Source organism: Arachis hypogaea, chromosome 7 (genome assembly GCF_003086295.3).
Source record: "Arachis hypogaea cultivar Tifrunner chromosome 7, arahy.Tifrunner.gnm2.J5K5, whole genome shotgun sequence".
Lineage (NCBI taxonomy): Eukaryota > Viridiplantae > Streptophyta > Magnoliopsida > Fabales > Fabaceae > Arachis > Arachis hypogaea.
Window position 1 is genome coordinate 45341553 of NC_092042.1, and position 22958 is coordinate 45364510.

The 22958-nt window shown below is 37.8% G+C and overlaps 1 non-coding gene across 1 annotated transcript; it reads right to left on the bottom strand.

The window, feature by feature from the left end:
• Positions 1 to 11329: 11329 nt before the first annotated feature.
• On the bottom strand, positions 11330 to 11435 carry LOC112704670 (small nucleolar RNA R71). Its single transcript, XR_003155283.1, has one exon. It is a non-coding gene; the product is annotated as a small nucleolar RNA R71 (small nucleolar RNA).
• Positions 11436 to 22958: the final 11523 nt, after the last annotated feature.

Sequence of the window (22958 nt, forward strand, 5' to 3'; positions counted from 1 at the left end):
CCAATTCTTAGTTTTCTTTGTTAGTTAGTTGTTGCATTGCATGATAGGTTGCATGATAGTTAGAGTTTGTATATATTCTACCCATTTGTATGTTAGGACTACTTGATTAGAGTAATGATTTCTTTTCCAAGAAAACTGTTTTAGGGCACCCTAGCAATTTGAAAATTTTTGTGTTGAACTTGCTTGAAGAATTTATTTTGGAACATGGTTTTTGAGCTAAGAACACATAAGCATGTAATTTTGAGTCCAATTATGTGGTTACATCATATAACCACTTATTTTCATTCTTGTGTGCATTGTTCTCTTTCTATGATTGTAATATTTGATTTGTTTGATTCTATATGTCCATTATTCTATGTATACATGCATTTATATGATTGAGGCCATTGTTTCAAATAGCTCACTTACCCAAATAGCCTTACCTTTTACCTTCCATTGTTAGCCAACTTTGGGCCTATTTAATCCCTTTTGTTCTTAATTTTAGCACATCACTACCCCTAAGTGAAAAATAATAAATGTCCCTTAATTTGGATCTTTGATTAGCTTAGGCTAGTGAGAGTGTGTATCATTTAGGTATGGGAACTTGGGAACATTGGTTGAGGTAAAAGAGTGTTTTGTATTTTTATTAGAAATTTTGGAAATTTGGTACATATTCATGCACTAAATGTAAAACCATATGCATTGATACGTTTGTATATATTTTAGTTTGAAAAAAAATGATAGAGAAAAAAAAAGAAAAATAAAAAGAAAAAAATATATGTGTATAAAAGAAAAAGAAAAAGAAAAGAAAGTAATAAAAAGGGGACAAAAATGCCCCAAAATAAAGTAATAATAATAATGCATATGGAATGTGAATTAGAGAGAATGCATGAGTATGTGAAAAAAAGTGGAATCATGGGTAGCAAGGCATTGTATTAGAATTGTATAGGTTGTTATATGTGTTTGGTGAGAGCTTAGGTTAATCAAAGATTCAAATTTCAAGCTCACTTGACCATATACATCCTTACCTTTACCCTAGCCCCATTACAACCTATGAATAAGACCTCAAGATAAATGTATGCATGCATTGAATAATTGTTGATTGTTAGATGAAAACAAATCTTGGAAAGCATGATTAGAAGAGAATTGAGTGATCAACCCTATACACTTCCGGTGAGGGTTTGATGTTCAATTCCTTGTTTACGTCTTTCATGAGCTTTTTTCTTACAAGTCTATTTGAACTTCTTTTTTATATTTGAATTGGTGGAATTCATGAATCATCATATGACGTTAGCCATACTTGTTCATATATATCTTCGAGATTGATTTACTTTTAACCAAGTAGGTAGAATCATTCTGCATTTAGCTGCATCCATATAGATATGTGCATATAGTTTAATTGCATTGAATAAATGTTCATACCCCTTTTCTTGTCTTTCTTGGTTTAGCATGAGGACATGCTTAGTTTAAGTGTGGGGAGGTTTGATAAACCCCAATTTTGTGGTTTATCTTGTGTTAAATTTAGTTAATTTTATCAACTTTTCTCACATTTATTCAATGAAATAGCATGCTTTTGTGAATTTCTCCTGATTTGTGCTTAAGAGTAAAAACATGCTTTTTACACCTTTAAATCGCTAATTTTAATTCACTTTAATTCCATTTGATGCCTTGATATGTTCGTTAAGTGATTTCAGGATTAGAAGTCAAAGATTGGGTTGAAGGAATGAAGAAAAAGCATGCAAAAATGGAGAATTCATGAAGAAATGAGGATTTGCTGAACTGAAGGCCACGCGCACGCATCACCACGCGTACGCGTGACCAGGAAAGTTGCCAGCGACGCGTACGCATGACCCATGCCTACGCATGACAAGCAGCACGTGACCAACTTAAGGGCAATACGCTGGGGGCAATTTTTGATCTCAAGGAGGCCCAAATCCAACTCGTTCCTGATGCTTTTGAACCCAAGGATTGCAAGGGAATAAGGGGGGAGAAGTCATAGTGTGGTTTTCACCATGTTGTAGGTTAGAATTCTAGAGAGTGAAGCTCTCCCTTCTCTCTAGAATTTAGGGTAGTTTAGGTTTAATTTTCTTAGATCCAACTTTTAATTCTTGTTTTGATTGAGTTTTCCTTTTAATTTCTTGTTATTACATCTTTACTCTTCTAGTTTTACTTGTCATTTACTTTATTTTGTTGCCTTTATGTTCATGCACTCTTGTTGATTTCAATTTCCTTTTAATGCAATTTTATGTTTCCATGTCTCTTTTATGTTTATTTTCATTGTTATTATTAATTTCTTGCTTATGTTAGTTATGAGTTCCATTAATTCTTGCATTTTATGATGATTACTTTTCTTGCACTCTAGGTGGTTGATAAAATGTTTACACTAGTTTTTGAGTAGTTTTTTACTCTTGGCCTAGGCTAAGGGAGTTGAGTGATCTTGAGTCATTGGGTCTCATTGAATTGGTGATTTGAGAACCCTATGTTGTCAATTTGATAACCATTAACACTAGCCTACTACTAAGTTAATTAGTAGCTCGGTTAGGTCTTATGGATTGATGTTGATCAAGCCTATTTGACGTACTTCAAGTGTTGAAGTAGACATTATACATACTTCAAGCATAGAGGTAGATTTAATGGGTTGGTGATGCGTGAGCATATTTTCTATCTTTTCATAGTGAATTTGCATTCAAATTGTTTAGTTTAATCAAGATTTAATTACCTTTAGCCACTATGAATGCTACTTTGAGTTGTTTGAAATTTCTATTTATTTTAGGTAGAATTCGGATGGATTTGATGGAGTTTTGTAGCAGAAAAGGAAGAAAGCGAATGGTGATGTCAACCCCAACCTCCTTGCACTCAAATAAACATAACTTCGACTAGAGTGGTCCAATTGATAAGATTTTAGTGACATTGGAAAGCCAACTTCAAGAGCTTTCCAACGATATTTAATAGTGTAACCTTTTTATTCATTTCGTATGGACCACATCATGCCAAACTTGAGGAAGCTCAAGTTTAGCGCCAACACTAAGAAGCCCCAGGGGAATCGTGCTGCCTTCTCAACACCGAACTTGAGTTTATTCAAGTTCGGCGTCAATGAAGAAATTCCAAGGAGAATTCACTCTGCCTACCCCTCGTCGAAATTCAAGATCTCTAAGTTCAGCGCCAGCATGAAGACTATAAAGCGGAGTTACGCGCATTAATCCACGCCAAACTTGGATTTTTTCCAGTTCTGCATCAACTTTTCTAACCCAAGTGGTCCCCAATTCATTCCAAAGGCTGCACGGATCAATTAAATTAATTTGATTTAAACTTTTATTAGTTTTAGAATTAGGAAAAGATATTTATTAGATTTTAGGAAATATATTTTACATTAATTAGGATTAAATATAAAAGAGAAAAGAATCAGCACTTTGGGCTCATCTCTTCACTTCTACCTCATTCCGCAATTTACAGTTTTATGAATCCTAGTTTTCTCTCTGAACCATGAGCAACTAAACCTCCATTGTTAAGGTTAGGAGGTCTGTCTATTATATGTATTGATAATATTACTTTTCTATTTTAATTCATGTACTGACTTATAATTCAAGAATTGTTTTCGTTCTTTATTTTATGAATCTGGGTGGAAGGGAAGTAAGATGTTGGTTCTAATTGAGTTCTTGTATAACTTGAAAAAGCTCTTTACTTGAACAGTAGCTTGAAAACATGTTCTCCTAAATTATAATTATCTGGACTTAGTGGGATATGTGACATATAATCCTCTTGTATTTGGGTAATTAGGGATTTTGTGGCATATAAACTAGAATTGAACTTCACCTTCTAATTGGAATTGAGTGACCAAGAAATTGGGGGTTGATGAATTAGGGTTTAGTCATATATAGTTTTCCATGAATTAAATCTTGCATGATTAAAATAGTTTGTGAGAAAAGTCAATCCGGAAAGTAGATAACACTGAGCCTTAACTGTTTCTCCATATATTATTCATTACTTGCTTACTGCTTGGTTTTCTGATATTTTGCCTACCCCACGTCGAACTTGAAGATCTCAAAGTTCAGCGCCATCTTGAAGACTACAAAGCGGAGTTACGTGCATCAATCCTCGCCGAACTTGGATTTTTCCAAGTTTGGCGTCAACTCTTCTAACCCAAGTGTTCCCTAATTCGTTCCAAAGGCTGCACGGATCAATTAAATTAATTTTGATTTAAACTTTTATTAGATTTAGAATTAGGAAAATATATTTATTAGTTTTTAGGAAATATATTTTACATTAATTAGGATTCTATATAAAAGGAAAAAGAATCAGCCCTTCGGCTCATCTCTTCTCGTCTTCCTCATTCTGCAATTTACAGTTTTACGAATCCTAGTTTTCTCTCTGAACTATGTGCAACTAAACCTCCGCTGTTAAGGTTAGGAGCCCTGTCTATTGTATGAATTGATAATGTTACTTTTCTATTTTAATTCATGTACTGACTTATAATTCAAGAATTGTTTTAATTCTTTATTTTATGAATCTTTGTGGAACGGAAGTAAGACGTGGGTTCTAATTAAGTTCTTGTATAACTTAGAAAAGCTCTTTACTTGAACAACAGCCTGAAAACATATTCTCCTAAATTCTAATTATCTGGACTTAGCGGGATATGTGACATATGATACTCTTATATTTGGATAATTAGGGTTTTTGTGGCATATAAACTAGAATTGAACTTCACCCTCTAATTGGAATTGAGTGACCATGAAATTTGCGGTTGATGAATTTTAGAAGAGACTAAAAAGGTCTAAGGAATTAGGGTTTAGTCACATATAGTTTTGCATGAATTAAATCTTGCATGATTAAAATAGTTAGTGAAAAAAGTCAATCCGGAAAATAGATAACTCTGAGCCTTAACTATTTCTCCATATATTATTCACAACTTGCTTACTGCTTGCTTTTCTGATATTTTGCCTACCCCACGTATAACTTGAAGATCTCCAAGTTCAGCACCTGCTTGAAGACTACAAAGCGGAGTTACGCGCATCAATTCTCGCCGATCTTGGATTTTTCCAAATTCGGCATCAACTCTTCTAATCCAAGTGGTCCCCAATTCGTTCCGAAGGCAGCATGGATCAATTAAATTAATTTTGATTTAAACTTTTATTAGATTTAGAATTAGGAAAAGATATTTATTAGTTTTTGGGAAATATATTTTACATTAATTAGGATTCGATATAAAAGGGAAAAGAATCAGCCCTTCGGGCTCATCTCTTCTCTTCTTCCTCATTCTGCAATTTACAGTTTTACGAATCCTAGTTTTCTCTCTAAACCATGTGCAACTAAACCTCCGCTGTTAAGGTTAGGAGCCCTGTCTATTGTATGGATTGATAATGTTACTTTTCTATTTTAATTCATGTACTGACTTATAATTCAAGAATTGTTTTAGTTCTTTATTTTATGAATCTTTGTGGAACGGAAGTAAGACGTGGGTTCTAATTAAGTTCTTGTATAACTTGGAAAAGCTCTTTACTTGAACAACAACCTGAAAACATATTCTCCTAAATTCTTGTTATCTGGACTTAGCAGGATATGTGACATATGATACTCTTATATTTGGATAATTAGGGTTTTTGTGGCATATAAACTAGAATTGAACTTCACCCTCTAATTGGAATTGAGTGACCATGAAATTTGCAGTTGATGAATTTTAGAAGAGACTAAAAAGGTCTAAGAAATTAGGGTTTAGTCACATATAGTTTTCCATGAATTAAATCTTGCATGATTAAAATAGTTAGTGAAAAAAGTCAATCCGGAAAATAGATAACTCTGAGCCTTAACTGTTTCTCCATATATTATTCACAACTTGCTTACTGCTTGCTTTTCTGATATTTTGCCTACCCCATGCATAACTTGAAGATCTCCAAGTTCAGCACCAGCTTGAAGACTACAAAGCGGAGTTACGCGCATCAATTCTCGCCGATCTTGGATTTTTCCAAATTCGGTATCAACTCTTCTAACCCAAGTGGTCCCCAATTCGTTCCAAAGGCAGCATGGATCAATTAAATTAATTTTGATTTAAACTTTTATTAGATTTAGAATTTGGAAAAGATATTTATTTGTTTTTAGGAAATATATTTTACATTAATTAGGATTCCATATAAAAAGGATAAGAATCAGCCCTTCGGGCTCATCTCTTCACTTCTACCTCATTCCGCAATTTACAGTTTTACGAATCCTAGTTTTCTCTCTTAACCATGAGGAACTAAACCTCCACTATTAAGGTTAGGAGCTCTGTCTATTGTAAGGATTGATAATATTACTTTTCTATTTTAATTCATGTACTGACTTATAATTCAAGAATTGTTTTCGTTCTTTATTTTATGAATCTGGGTGGAACGGAAAAAAGACGTTAGTTCTAATTGAGTTCTTGTATAACTTGGAAAAGCTCTTTACCTGAACAATAGTTTGAAAACATGTTCTCCTAAATTCTAATTATCTGTACTTAGCGGCATATGTGACATATAATCCTCTTATATTTGGGTAATTAGGGTTTTTGTGGCATATAAACTAGAGTTGAACTTCACCCTCTAATTGGAATTGAGTGACCAAGAACTTAGCTGTTGATGAATTTTAGAGGAAACTAAAAAGATCTAAGGAGTTAGGGTTTAGTCACATATAGTTTTCCATGAATTAAATCTTGCATGATTGAAATAGTTGGTGAGAAAAGTCAATCCAGAAAATAGATAACTATGAGCCTTAACTATTTCTCCATATATTATTCACTACTTGCTTACAGTTTGGTTTTCTGATATTTTGCCTACCCCACACCAAACATGAAGTTCTCCAAGTTCAGCGCCAACTTGAAGACTACAAAGGGGAATTACGCCCATCAATCCTCGCCGATCTTGGATTTTTCCAAGTTCGGCGTCAACTCTTCTAACCCAAGGGGTCCCCAATTCGTTCCAAAGGCTGCACAGATCAATTAAATTAATTTTGATTTAAGCTTTCATTAGATTAAGAATTAGAAAAAGATATTTATTAGTTTTTAGGAAATATATTTTACATTAATTAGGATTCGGTATAAAAGGGAAAAGAATCGGCCCTTCGGGCTCATCTCTTCTCTTCTACCTCATTTCGCAATTTACAGTTTTACGAATCCTAGTTTTCTCTCTGAACCATGAGTAACTAAACCTCCACTGTTAAGGTTAGGAGCTCTGTCTATTGTATGGATTGATAATATTACTTTTCTATTTTAATTTATGTACTGACTTATAATTCAAGAATTGGTTTCGTTCTTTATTTTATGAATCTGGGTGGAACGGAAGTAAGATCTTAGTTCTAATTAAGTTCTTGTATAACTTGGAAAAGCTCTTTACTTGAACAACAGCTTGAAAACATGTTCTCCTAAATTCTAATTATCTGGACTTAATGGGATATATATAATCCTCTTATATTTGGGTAATTAGGGTTTTTGTGGCATTTAAACTTGAATTGAACTTCAACCTCAAATTGGAATTGAGTGACCAAGAAATTGGCGATTGATGAATTTTAGAGGAGACTAAAAAGGTCTAAGGAATTAGGGTTTAGTCACATATAGTTTTCCATGAATTAAATCTTGCATGATTAAAATAGTTAGTGAGAAAAGTCAATCCATAAAATAGATAACTCTGAGCCTTAACTGTTTCTCCATATATTATTCACTACTTGCTTACTACTTGCTTTTCTGATATTTTGCCTACCCCACGCCGAAGTTAAAGATCTCCAAGTTCAGTGCCAGCTTGAAGACTACAAAGCGGAGTTACGCGCATCAATCCTCACTGAACTTGGATTTTTCCAAGTTCGGCGTCAACTCTTCTAACCCAAGTGGTCCCCAATTCGTTCCAAAGGCTGCACGGATCAGTTAAATTAATTTTGATTTAAAATTTTATTTGATTTAGAATTAGGAAAAGATATTTATTAGTTTTTAGGAAATATATTTTACATTAATTAGAAATCGATATAAAAGGCAAAAGAATCAGCCCTTCGGTTTCATCTCTTCTCTTCTACCTCATTCCGCAATTTACAGTTTTACGAATCCTAGTGAACCAAGAGCAACTAAACCTCCACTGTTAAGGTTAAGAGCTCTGTCTATTGTATGGATTGATAATATTACTTTTCTATTTTAATTCAAGTACTGACTTATAAATCAAGAATTATTTTCGTTCTTTATTTTATGAATCTTTGTGGAACGGAAGTAAGACCTTGGTTCTAATTAATTTCTTGTATAACTTGGAAAAGCTCTTTAATTGAACAACAGCTTGAAAACATATTCTCCTAAATTCTAATTATCTGGACATAACGGATATGTGACATATAATCCTCTTATATTTGGGTAATTAGTGTTTTAGTGGCATTTAAACTAAAATTGAACTTCACCCTCTAATTGGAATTGAGTGACCAAGAAATTGGCAGTTGATGGATTTTAGAGGAGACTAAAAAGGTCTAAGGAATTAGGGTTTAGTCACATATATTTTTCCATGAATTAAATCTTGCATGATTAAAATAGTTAGTGAGAAAAGTTAATCAGGAAAATAGATAACTCTGAGCCTTAACTATTTCTCCATATGTTATTCACTACTTTCTTACTGCTTGCTTTTCTGATATTTTGCCTACCCCACACCAAACTTGAAGATCTCCAAGTTCAGTGCCAGCTTGAAGACTACAAAGGGGAATTACGCGCATCAATCTTCGCCGAACTTGGTTTTTCCCAAGTTCGGCGTCAACTCTTCTAACCCAAGTTGTCCCCAATTCGTTCCAAAGGCTGCACGGATCATAGGAAGGATGAGGATGAATCCATCATCCTTGCAAGACCCTTCCTTGCCACAGCAAGGGTTGTGATTTATGTGGATAGAGGAGAGTTAGTCCTTCAATTGAATGAGGACTACCTGGTGTTTAAGGCTCAAGGATCATCTTCTGTAAACATGGAGAAAAAGCATGAAAAGATTCATCCAATTCTCTCCATACAGAGTCAAGTAGAGCCCCCACATTCAAACTCTAGGTTTGGTGTTAGGAGGCCACAATCATGCTCTGAGCATCTGTAAAGCTGTGTAAGAGTTTCCTGTCAAACTATTAACATTAAAGAAGCGCTTATTGGGAGGCAACCCAACTTTATTTATCTATGTTAATTACTTTTTTATTTCATTTTCCATTGTTAGTTTATATTTTCCATTGTTACTTTTTTATTTATCATGTTGAGTGTCACTAACGTTCTCGAAGGCTAGCAAGGCAAAGTTAAAAGCCACGTTAACCCAGTTAAAAGCCACGTTAACCCAGTTAACGTGGGCTTTAACGTGAGGCAAAGGGGTGCATGGCAACGTTAGTGACAATGTTAAGTGTCACTAACGTTCTCGAACTTGTATTTTCATTAAATGTTAAACACCCCTAACGTCTTGAGCTAAAGTCTCTGCCCACTTCACACTTTCTCTCTGCAAGTAAGCCAAGCCCAATTGAAGAAAGGAATTGCTTCAAGCTCAAAGATCCAGAGGCCCAAGACTTGAAGAGCTAACTAGAAGCTGAGAAGAGTAGTATATATAGGAGTAGTTTTGAAATAGAGCAGAGCTTTTGGGAGGAGCTAGGAAAGAGAACTACTCTTTGTATTTACTTTCTTGGCACTTCTAGCTTTATCATGTATTCTCCATCTTTGATTTTGATTTCTAGAGCTATGAACAACTAAACCCCTTTCATTGGGTTAGGGAGCTCTGTTGTAATTTGATGGATCAATACTAACTTTCTTATTCTTCTTCTATCTTTCCTTTTGATTTTACTTGAAAGCTTTCGATCTTCATCCAATTGGATAGTTATCTTGGAAAAGAAGCTATTCAAACATGGATATCTTTGGATCCTTGAAAGAGGAATGAAGAGATTAGCTAGAAATGCTTTCTCATGCTGGACCAAATTGAGTGTGGATGGGTATGTGGCTATAACCCTCTAAGCATTTGATTTGGGAAGTGCATGTGGTATAATCAGTGACCACACTTCATCTCTTCTCATGAGCAATTGACCAAGGAATTGGCTATTGATCAAGATTTGAGAGATTGAATTGCAAGAAATTGTGATTCAATCACTTAAGATTGCCAAGGAGATCAATGAGTGCATTGATTGAGGAAGAGATGAAAATGAAATTGATCCGGAGAATGCAACATCTCCTAAGCCCAATGAACTCCCCATTTCTGATCTTACCCATTCTCTTTATTTTCTGCAATTTACTTTTATGAGCAATTCCCCCATTCCCATTTACAATTCTGCTATTTACTTTCAGTCATTTACTTTCTCGCCATTTTAATTTCTGCAATTATCAACTCTATTCATGGATTCGCTCAACTAGATCATTCCTCTAATTAAAGTTGCTTGATCAATCAATCCCTGTGGGATTCGACCTCACTCTATTGTGAGTTTTTACTTGACGACAAATTCGGTACACTTGCCGAATGGGAATTTGTTGAGAGACAAGTTTTACCCCGATCAAGTTTATGGCGCCGTTGCCGGGGATTGATTGTGCATCGACAATGATTACATTAGAGGATCACTAGATTGAGCATTTGTATTTTGTTTGATTTAATTTTCTATTTGGTTAATTTGCTTTCCGTCTTAGTTTAATTCTTCCCCTCCCCTGTTTCTTAGTTTTTCTTTGCTATTTACAATTCAGTTCACTAACCCCACTAACTGTTTGATATATTGCATCACTGACACTAACAAGTAAATTCTAACAAGATACTATCTGCATTGCTTTTCTTTGCTTGTACTCTGCGGGTTTGTATGACAGGGAGAAGAAGTGGAGCTTCAACTTCCTTTGATTTTGAACCTGAGAGAACCTTCTTAAGATTAAGAAGGGAGGCAAAAGAAAAATGTGTAGTGGGTGCTGAAGAAGAGGAGGAACACTGTGAAGAATACTTTGAAACAACCATGGAAGACCATCGTGAGGAAGAGGTGCACAACCATGGTGGAGGAGGTAGAGCAAATCCTGGTGGGGAAGATAGAAGAGTCTTGGGCTCTTACATTAACCCAAACCCAGGGAACTGCGGAAGTAGCATCCAAAAACCAACCATCCATGCCAACAACTTTGAACTAAAGCCACAGCTCATCACCCTTGTTCAGAACAATTGCTCGTTCGGAGGAGGTGTCCAAGAAGACCCTAACCAACACTTAAACACCTTCCTGAGAATATGTGAAATATTGAAGTCCAATGGTGTTCAACCTGACGCCTATAGACTGTTGTTGTTCCCATTCTCTCTCAGAGACAAGGCAACCAAGTGGTTGGAGTCTTTTCCAAAGGAGAGCTTGACAACTTGGGATGATGTTATGAACAAATTTTTAGCAAGATTTTACCCCCATCAACGAGTCAATCGGCTAAGAGATGAGGTCCAAACTTTCAGGCAACAAGATGGTGAGACTCTATATGAAGCATGGGAGAGGTTTAAAGACCTAACAAGGAGATGTCCATCTGATATGTTCAATGAATGGGTGCAGCTGCACATCTTCTATGAAGGACTGTCATATGAATCAAAGAAGGCCGTAGACCATTCATCCGGAGGTTCTTTGAACAAGAAGAAGACCATTGAGGAAGCCATAGATGTCATTGAAACTGTAGCTGAGAATGACTACTTCTATGCTTCCGAAAGAGGGAACACTAGAGGGGTAATGGAGCTGAACAATGTAGATGCTCTGCTGGCTCAAAATAAGCTCATCACCAAGCAGCTAGCTGACCTCACCAAGAAGATGGAGAGAAGTCAAGTAGCAGCGATCACCACTTCAACTCAAGAGGGAGCAAGTGAAGAGGAAGAAGGCACTCAGGAGCAAGCCAACTACATTGGGAATTCACATAGACACAACCATGATCCATACTCCAAGACCTACAACCCTGGATAGAGGAATCACCCAAACTTTGGGTGGGGTAATCAACAAGACCAAGGCCAAGATCAGAAACGTCACAACCCCAACAACAATACAGCCCATTCCTTATTTAATGACCAAATCTCTAAAATTGAAACCCTGCTTGAGAGCATATGCAGAGACATCCAAGACAGTAAAGCATTCCGAGAGGAAGTGCAGTCAAATATGCAGAACCAAGATGCTGCCATTGAGAAGCTTGAAACACAAGTTGGTTACCTATTCAATCGGACTTCTGGCAACAACAGAAGTAAAAAGGAGGAGTGTCAAGCTATCACTCTAAGGAGTGGGAAGGAACTGAAGGGATTTGACCAGAAGAAACTAGAAGAAGAGTCAATTGACGAAGGAGAAAGGCAAGATGGAGATCATAGCCCAACTTCTAAAAGTCAAAAAGAAGAAAGGAAGCTAAAGCCGGATGTCCCGAGAGTTCCATACCCTCAGCAATTGAAGAAAAAGGGGGATGACAACCAATTTTTGAGATTTTTAGAAATCTTCAAAAAGCTACAAATCAACATACCCTTTGCTGAAGCAATAGAACAAATGCCTCTCTATGCCAAGTTCTTAAAGGAGCTCATGACTAAGAAGAGAAGCTAGAAGAACAACGAAACTGTGATACTGACCGAAGAATGCAGTGCTATCATTCAGCACAAATTACCCCAGAAATTGAAGGATCAAGGGAGTTTTCAGATCCCCTGTGTCATAGGTGAGATCACGGTAGAGAAGGCTCTTTGTGACCTAGGAGCCAGCATCAATTTGATGTAAGTAGCTATGATGAGGAAGATGAAGATCGAAGAGGCTAAACCAACAAAGATGGCCCTACAATTGGCAGACCGATCATTCAAGTTCCCTCACGGCATAGTAGAGGATTTGTTGGTAAAGGTGGGAGAGTTCATATTCCCAGCAGATTTTGTGGTCCTAGATATGCAAGAGGAACCCAAGGCTTCCATTATCCTGGGGAGGCCCTTCTTGGCCACTGCAGGAGCTGTCATTGACGTCCAAAAAGGTGACCTCACCTTGAGATTACACAATGAAGAGATGACCTTCAACGTATTCAAGGCCATGAGTTACCCACCAGAGCAATTCGGGGAATGCATGAGGTTAGATGCGCTTGAGGAAGAAGTACATAAGGACTTTGAGGAAGAAGAACCTGAAGAGCCAGAGAGGGTAGTAGGGGAGGAATATGAATCAAGTGAAGAGGTTGCAGCAATAGAAATTCAAACACAAGAAGCACCCAAGGTGGAAAATCAAAAGTCAGAGGCACCAAAGCTTGAGCTCAAAGCACTGCCACCTACTCTCAAATATGCATATTTGGGGAAAAACGGAAGTTACCCAGTAATCATAAGCTCAACCCTCAACCAGGATCAAGAGGATGAACTACTCCAAGTACTGCGGAGGCACAAGGATGCCATTGGATGGACTCTTGCTGACCTGAAAGGAATAAGCTCAGCCATATGCATACACAAGATACTGCTAGAAGAAGATGCCAAACCATCCATTCAATCTCAAAGGAGGCTGAACCCAATTATGAAAGAGGTGGTGCAGAAAGAGGTCATGAAGTTATGGCAGGGAGGGGTGATATACCCTATCTCAGACAGTCCATGGGTCAGCCTTGTACATGTTGTCCCAAAGAAGGGAGGAATAACTGTAGTTCCGAATGAGAGGAATGAATTAATTCCTACAAGGACCGTCACTGGATGGCGGATGTGCATAGACTACAGAAAACTCAATGAAGCTACACGAAAAGATCATTTCCCGCTTCCATTCATGGACCAGATGTTGGAACGACTTGCAGGCCATGCATTTTATTGTTTTCTCGATGGCAATTCAGGATATAACCAAATAGTGGTTGATCCTAGAGACCAAGAGAAAACCTCCTTCACATGCCCATATGGAGTGTTTGCTTATAGGTGCATGCCATTTGGGCTATGTAATGCACCTGCAACGTTCCAACGCTGCATGCTTTCTATCTTCTCAGACATGATAGAGAAATTCATTGAAGTTTTTATGGATGATTTTTCAATATTTGGAGATTCTTTTCCTAGTTGCCTACATCACCTAGCCCTGGTATTGAAGAGATGTCAAGAGACTAATCTGGTTTTGAACTGGGAAAAATGTCACTTCATGGTGACAGGAGGAATAGTCCTTGGTCATAAGGTTTCTAACCAGGGTATTGAGGTGGACAGAGCTAAAGTGGAAATGATTGAAAAACTTCCTCCACCCGGTGATGTCAAGGCAATTAGGAGCTTTTTAGGGCATGCAGGTTTTTACAGAAGGTTTATTAAGGATTTTTCAAAGATAGCAAAGCCCTTAAGCAATCTCCTTGTAGCTGACACACCATTTGTCTTCGATGAAAAATGCATGTTGGCTTTTGAGAACTTGAAAATGAGGCTATCCTCTGCACCTATCATCTCCCTACCTGATTGGAACTTACCTTTTGAACTAATGTGTGATGCATCTGATTATGCAATAGGGGCAGTGTTAGGACAGAGGAAAGATAGCTTAGTCCATGTGATATACTATGCCAACAAGGTCCTTAATGATGCTCAAAGAAATTATACCACAACCGAAAAGGAACTGCTGGAAATAGTCTTCGCATTTGACAAGTTTAGATCATACCTCATTGGTGCAAAAGTGATTATTTTCACAGATCACACAGCACTTAAATATTTGTTTGCTAAGCAGGAATCAAAACCAAGACTAATAAGATGGATCTTATTGTTGCAGGAATTTGATATTGAAATCAGAGAAAAGAAAGGAGTGGAGAACAAGGTAGCGGATCACCTCTCCAGAATCCCTCAGGATGAAGGTGGGGCACATGATACTTAAGTGAACGAGCTCTTCCTTGATGAGCAGTTGATGATAGTTCACAAGGCTCCATGGTTTGCAGACATAGCCAACTTCAAGGCAACTGGGGCTTTACCACCAGAGATACATAAACATCAAAAAAGAAAGCTCATGAATGATGCAAAATACTTTGTCTGGGATGAGCCATATCTCTTCAAGAAGTGTTCAGATGGAGTCCTCAGAAGATGTGTTTCGGAAGAAGAAGGACGAGAGGTGCTATGGAATTGCCACAGCTCAAGTTATGGAGGCCACTTTGGAGGGGACAGAACTGCAGCAAAGGTTCTACAAAGTGGGTTCTTTTGGCCAACCCTTTTCAAGGACGCCAAAGAACTGGTAAAAAGTTGCAACGAATGCCAAAGAGCGGGAAATTTGCCCAAAAGAAATGCCATGCCACAAAATTTCATTCTAGAGCTGGAACTGTTTGACGTGTGGGGAATAGATTTCATGGGGCCATTTCCAACTTCATATGCAAGCAAGTACATCTTAGTAGCTGTGGATTATGTCTCCAAGTGGGTGGAGGCAATTGCAACTCCAACAAATGATAACAAGGTGGTTATGAACTTCCTCAAGAAGAATATCTTTAGCCGGTTTGGAGTCCCAAGAGCCCTCATCAGTGATGGAGGGAGCCATTTTTGTAACAGACCATTAGAGGCTCTTCTCCTACGATATGGGGTAAAACACAAGGTAGCCACACCTTACCATCCCCAAACAAGTGGACAAACTGAGATCTCCAACAGAGAACTAAAGAGAATTTTGGAAAAGACTGTGGGTGCATCAAGAAAGGATTGGTCAAAGAAGCTGGATGATGCTCTTTGGGCATACAGAACAGCATTCAAAACACCACTTGGAATATCCCCATATCAGCTGGTGTACGGTAAAGCCTGTCACTTACCACTGGAGCTAGAACACAAAGCTTTATGGGCTATCAAGATACTAAATTTTGATAGCATTGCTGCTGGTGCAAAGAGAATCTTGCAGCTGCAAGAGATGGAGGAATTCAGGTCACAAGCCTATGAGAATACCAAGATGTACAAGGAGAAGGCAAAGAGAAGACATGACTCACATCTTGCACCCAGAAGTTTCGAAAGGGGGCAGGGAGTGCTCCTATACAATTCCAAACTAAGACTGTTCCCAGGAAAACTCAAATCAAGGTGGTCCGGGCCCTTTCTTGTCACAAAGGTCTCGCCGTACGAGCACGTAGAAGTCATGGATGAATGGTCAGAAAGGACTTTTACAGTGAATGAACAAAGACTCAAGCATTATCTGGGCAACATGGGGGAAAACCCCAGAATGAAATACCATCTCAAGTGAGTGAGGACTCGTCGAGCTAGCGACGATAAAAAAAAGCGCTTTGTTGGGAGGCAACCCAACCTCAGGTAGTCATTTTTATCTTCATTTCAATAAAAATCACAAGTTGTTTCCCCTGTATTGCAAGGAGCTAAGTTTGGTGTTTCACACCAGAACAATCAAAAGAGACAGTGTAATTCTATGTTTGGTGTTCTACCAAAAGGACATTTAGTTAGAATTACACTTGCTCCCAAAACACATTGCTAGCTCTAACCAATTGAGGGAAACCACTTAGATGTAGTTAGACTTTAGTTAATCATTGTTCTGTTAACAACAAGATATGAGTTATCAGCGTATGTGCAAGATTGTGTACTAAACAAGGAACTAAGTTTGGTGTTCACACACCAAATCAAGTTCATAAGACACAAGCACATGCAAGCTAATTATTCCTCAAGTGCTTTTGGGAACAAGCAACTTCCAATAACTTTACAGGAACCTTATGGTGCCCCTTTGCTCAAGGAAGCAAAGAGCAAGAGGAGAATGAAAAGAAGGCGATTAGAAGTTGTCACCTGAAGGTTGTATTGTCACTTAATTCCATATATTTACAGTTCGAACATTGGAAGCTCAAATGCAATCTTGATTAATGATTACCAGTGAGGCCTAAACATGTTTTTTTTTTACTCTACCTTGTTGTTAAGCATGGTCTGTGATTCTGGTTTAAGTGTCACTGCATCTTTCCCTTATTTACTTGTAAGCTTGTCTATTTGTTTGAAGAAGGGAATGTTTCATGTTTTAAAAGAGCAGAGTAGGGCTCATAATGTGGAAGTGCATTCATGAATCTTTGGGGGTAGTCATAAGTTAGCTAAGTTGGTTCAACCACAAGGTTAGGATGACATCTATCTATCCTGAATGCTTTACTTTTGATATACCCATGAAATTAAGATAACAACAAGATCCTAATAAGAGAAAAGGGAAAGAACAATGGAAGAGAAAAACAAAAGAAAAAGAGTAAGCAATAAGGCTAGGCACCAATGGTGTACCCTAAGACATGTGTCTGTGGTGCTCCTGTATGAGGGATCTACTTGGATGAATAAGCTCTTTGGGGTGCTTCATCACCTGGTAACTTGGGTTAACTAACCCAGGATTATCAGCTGAAAATCCACTATCAAGAGTAACCCTCACCACAGAGCATTTAGTAACCCAAAGAGGTGCTGGACACCAAGGTCTGAAGGAAAGAAAATAAATAAATTATATGCCTGTGGTGTGTATGTATGGGGGAGAGACTTGAGCAAGTAAGTCCTAAGGGCTGCTTCAACACCTAGCACCTTGAACCAACTGGTTCGGGAGTGTTGGCTGAAAGCTTATCCTAAAGAGTTGTCCCCTTACAAAACACTTAGCCTAAAAACACAAATAAGCCCTTGAAATAACAATAAAAGGATCAATAAATAAAGGTCTCGTGGGATATAACAAAGTGAGTGTTTTAGGAGATGATAAATGTCTGAAAGCCAGTAGTGGAATGAACCTAAGTTGCTATGCATGAAACCACCATAAAATCAGTAATATGACTTCCACAAGAATGACTCATTTCTCTGGAGATTCCATTCATCATTCTCTTGTTCCAGTACTTGCTTAGGGACAAGCAAGCTTTAAGTTTGGTGTTGTGATGCTAGGGCATTTTGGCCAGTTTCACTGACCTTTTCTTTACTGTTTTTAGGTAATTTCATGCATTTTCTTAGGAAATAAGTTAGTTTTGGGCAAATATTCACTCAGACCTTGATTCAAGCATACATTGTGCATTTTACATTATTTCATGAGGATTTTGCATGATTTTAATGACAAAATTGTATATTGCATTACCCATGACATGGACTAGAACTTTGATGCACTCTATTGCTTGATTTCAGGACCAAAGGAAGCAAGGAATGGGAGGTAACTTGCAAAGTTAAGGAGAAAAGTGATTGCCAAAAACACTCTCAAAATCCATCAATGCCCACGTTAAAGAGTCACGTTAACTAAGTTAACGTGAACTCTAACGTAGAGAAGAGAAGTTGAGCCAACGTTAGTGACACATAACATTGTCACTAACTTTGGCAATTGCTCACAAATGGCCACGTTAGAAGCCACGTTAACCTAGTTAACGTGGCCTCTAACGATAAAGGGGGAAGAGAAGCCAACGTTAGTGACACTCAACATTGTCACTAACATTGGCCTAAGGTACAAAGAGCCACGTTAACTCCCACGTTAACTTGGTTAACGTGGAGGAGCTAACGTAAGAGATGGAGAGTTGTCGAAAACGTTAGTGACACTCAACATTGTCACTAACGTTGGAGCAACCACACAAACCCCAAGAGCCACGTTAACCTCCACGTTAACTTGGTTAACGTGGAAGCTAACGATGAGGAATGAAGAATGAGCCAACGTTAGTGACATTCAACATTGTCACTAACGTTGGGATGGCTAAGAATGGCCACGTTAGAAGCCACGTTAACCCAGTTAACGTGGACTCTAACGTGAGACCTAGGGGCACACTTGAACGTTAGTGACAATGTTGAGTGTCACTAACGTTCTCGAAGGTTGGAAAAAGCCACGTTAGAAGCCACGTTAACCTAGTTAACGTGAGCTTTAACGTGAAGCAAGAAGGGGCACACTTGAATGTTAGTGACAATGTTGAGTGTCACTAACATTCTCGAAGGCTAGCAAGGCAAAGTTAAAAGCCACGTTAGTGACAATGTTAAGTGTCACTAACGTTCTCGAACTTGTATTTTCATTAAATGTTAAACACCCCTAACGTCTTGAGCTAAAGTCTCTGCCCACTTCACACTTTCTCTCTGCAAGTAAGCCAAGCCCAATTGAAGAAAGGAATTGCTTCAAGCTCAAAGATCCAGAGGCCCAAGACTTGAAGAGCTAACCAGAAGCTGAGAAGAGTAGTATATATATGAGTAGTTTTGAAATAGAGGAGAGCTTTTGGGAGGAGCTAGGAAAGAGAACTACTCTTTGTATTTACTTTCTTGGCACTTCTAGCTTTATCATGTATTCTCCATCTTTGATTTTGATTTCTAGAGCTATGAACAACTAAACCCCTTTCATTGGGTTAGGGAGCTCTGTTGTAATTTGATGGATCAATACTAATTTTCTTATTCTTCTTCTATCTTTCCTTTTGATTTTACTTGAAAGCTTTCGATCTTCATCCAATTGGATAGTTATCTTGGAAAAGAAGCTATTCAAACATGGATCTCTTCGGATCCTTGAAAGAGGAATGAAGAGATTAGCTAGAAATGCTTTCTCATGTTGGACCAAATTGAGTGTGGATGGGTATGTGGCTATAACCCTCTAAGCATTTGATTTGGGAAGTGCATGTGGTATAATCAGTGACCACACTTCATCTCTTCTCATGAGCAATTGACCAAGGAATTGGCTATTGATCAAGATTTGAGAGATTGAATTGCAAGAAATTGTGATTCAATCACTTAAGATTACCAAGGAGATCAATGAGTGCATTGATTGAGGAAGAGATGAAAATGAAATTGATCCGGAGAATGCAACATCTCCTAAGCCCAATGAACTCCCCATTTCTGGTCTTACCCATTCTCTTTATTTTCTGCAATTTACTTTTATGAGCAATTCCCCCATTCCCATTTACAATTCTTCTATTTACTTTCAGTCATTTACTTTCTCGCCATTTTAATTTCTGCAATTATCAACTCTATTCATGGATTCGCTCAACTAGATCATTCCTCTAATTAAAGTTGCTTGATCAATCAATCCCTGTGGGATTCGACCTCACTCTATTGTGAGTTTTTACTTGACGACAAATTCGGTACACTTGCCGAATGGGAATTTGTTGAGAGACAAGTTTTACCCCGATCAATCACTCACATCCATCCACTATTTCCCAAAAACCCATCATAAAACCCCACCTACCTCACCATTCAAATTCAAACACTTCCCTCCCAAACCCACCCATTCTCACATGGATCCCCTCTCTCTCTTACCCTATAAATATCCCTCCTCACTCCTTCATTTTCACACATCATAACCACCTAAAACCCCTCTTGGCCGAACCACTCACTCCCGTCTTTCTCCTCCATTTCTTCTTTTTCTCCTCTTTTCTTTCTTCTTTTGCTTGAGGATGAGCAAACCTTTTAAGTTTGGTGAGGGAAAAAGCTTTGCTTTTTGTTTTTCCATAACCATTAATGGCAACTAAGGCCGGAGAAACCTCTAGAAAGAGGAAAGGGAATGTAGTTACTTCCACCTTTGAGTCATGGGAGATGGAGAGATTCATCTCAAAGGTCTATCAAGACTATTTCTATGAAGTTGTGGCCAAGAAAAAGGTAATCCCCGAGGTCCCCTTCATTCTCAAAAAGAGTGAATATCCGAAGATCTGACGTGAGGTTCAGAAAAGAGGTTGGGAAGTTCTCACCAACCCCATCCAACAAGTCAGAATCTTAATGGTTCAAGAGTTTTATGCTAATGCATGGATCACTAAGAACCATGATCAAAGTGTGAACCCAAACCCAAAGAATTGGCTCACAATGGTTCGAGGGAAATACTTGGATTTCAGTCTGGAAACTGTGAGGTTGGCATTCAACTTGCCAATGATGCAAGGAGATCCGCATCCTTTCACTAGAAGGGTCAACTTTGATCAAAGGTTGGACCAAGTCCTCATGGATATCTGTGTGGAAGGAGCCCAATGGAAGAGAGACTACAAAGGCAAGCCGGTTCAACTGAGAAGGCATGACCTCAAACCCGTGGCTAGAGGATGGTTGGAGTTCATCCAACGCTCTATCATTCCTACTAGCAACCAGTCTGAAGTAACTGTGGATCGGGCTATCATGATCCATATATCATGATTGGAGAGGAAGTGGAAGTTCATGAGATCATACCTCTAGAACTATACAAGGTGGCTGACAAGTCCTCCACTTTGGCAAGGTTAGCCTTTCCTCATCTCATCTGTCTCCTATGCAATTCAGCTAGAATTGTCATAAAGGAAGACATCCCCATTGAAGCAGAGAAGCCAATCACTAAAAAGAGAATGGAGCAAACAAGAGAGCCCACTCATGGACCTCAACAAGAGCATGAGGAAGTTCCTCATCAAGAAATCTCTGAGATGTCTCAAGGGATGCATTTTCCTCCACACAACTATTGGGAGCAACTCAACACATCTTTAGGAGATTTGAGTTCCAATATGGAGCAACTAAGGATGGAGCACCAAGAGCACTGATGAATGAGATTTGAGTGTTGGTTTAGATTTTCTTCTTATAGAAATAAGAACTTCGTTGTAAGCATAGTTCTAAACCAACAAACAATTTCCACATCAAAAATTTGAGTTGTCACAAGTACAAACCCCAAATAAGAATTAACCGGAGTATTTGGACTCTAGGTCATCTCCCTAGGAATTGCAATGAAATGTCTTGTTATCGGTTATGAGATATTTTGGGGTTTTTGAGATTTTAGACAAGGAATGTAAATTTCAAAGGAAATAAGCTAACAACGAGTAAAGCTCTTGGCAAGATATGAAAATTAGAAGTCCTATCCTAGTTATCCTCTTTAATTGTGATCATAAATTGTTTATTGCTACCACTTCATTAACCTCTAACCAAGGAGGAAAGTCAAGTGGATGAATTAACTTGATTCCTCATGTTCTAGTCAACTCCTAAAGGAAAGACTAGCCTTAGAGGCAATCAAATGAATTAGCAACTTCCAATTATCAATTAACAAGGGAATTAGATAACTCAAGAGTCACTAATTACTCAACAAAGCCAAGAGGAAAAAAATCTATACTAAAATCCAACCAAGCATTTCATCAAACACTTGAGAGGCATAAAAGAAAAGTATAGTAAATCAACAACAAGAATTAAATCTAACAACAATCAATTGTAAAGAATTAACATAACAATTAAAGGAAACAAGATTTACATGAATTACCTCAAATTTCATTGAAAGAATATAGAAGAAGAAAAAGTGCATCAACATAAAGTAACAATTACAAGAATGAAATACAAAATTAAAGAGAGGAAGCGTATAGGAACAAGAATTGATAAAAAAAAGGTGAATCAAAGCATGAAATTATCCTAGATCTAAAAATTCCTAATCTAAATCTATCCTAAATTCTAGAGAGAAAGGAGAGCCTCTCTCTCTAGAATTCTATCCTAAAACATGATAAAAACTAAACTATGACTACTTGGTTCATTCTCCCCTCAATCCTTGGGTTCAATAGCATCAGAAATGAGTTGGATTGGGCCCAAAATGAGCTAGAAATCGCTGGCCACGAGTTGCTCTTTAGTGGGTCACGTGCTCAATCGGCGCGTCCACGCACATTGCACGTGCAAAGAGTTATGGCAAAATTTATATCATTTTGAAGCCCGGGATGTTAGCTTTCCAACGCAACTAGAACCGCCTCATTTGGACCTCTGTAGCTCAAGTTATGGTCGTTTGAGTGCGAAGAGTTCAGGCTTGACAGCTTTACGATTCCTTCATTTCTTCATGAGTTCTCCCACTTTGCATGCTTTTCTCCTCACTTCTTCCATCCAATACTTGCCTTATGAACCTAAAATTACTCAACAAATATATCAAGACATCGAATGGAATTAAAGTGAATTAAAATAACTAATTTTAGCGCCTAAAAAGCATGTTTTCACATTTAAGCACAAATCAATGGAGAATTACAAAACCATGCTATTTCATTGAATAAATGTGAGAAAAGGTGATAAAATCCCCCAAAATAAGAACAAGATAAACCAAAAAATCAGGGTTTATCAAGCACTACATAGGATCTTCAAGAGGAAGAACTAGCCGCCATCACTAAGGTGGACCCGTTCTTTAATTTCATTGTTATTTGTTTTTCTATTTTTCGTTTCCTATGTTTTATGTTTTGTCTGTGTTTGTGTCTTTATTACATGATCATTAGTGTTTAGTGTCTATGTCTTAAATGTAACGACCCAATTTCTGGTACGTCA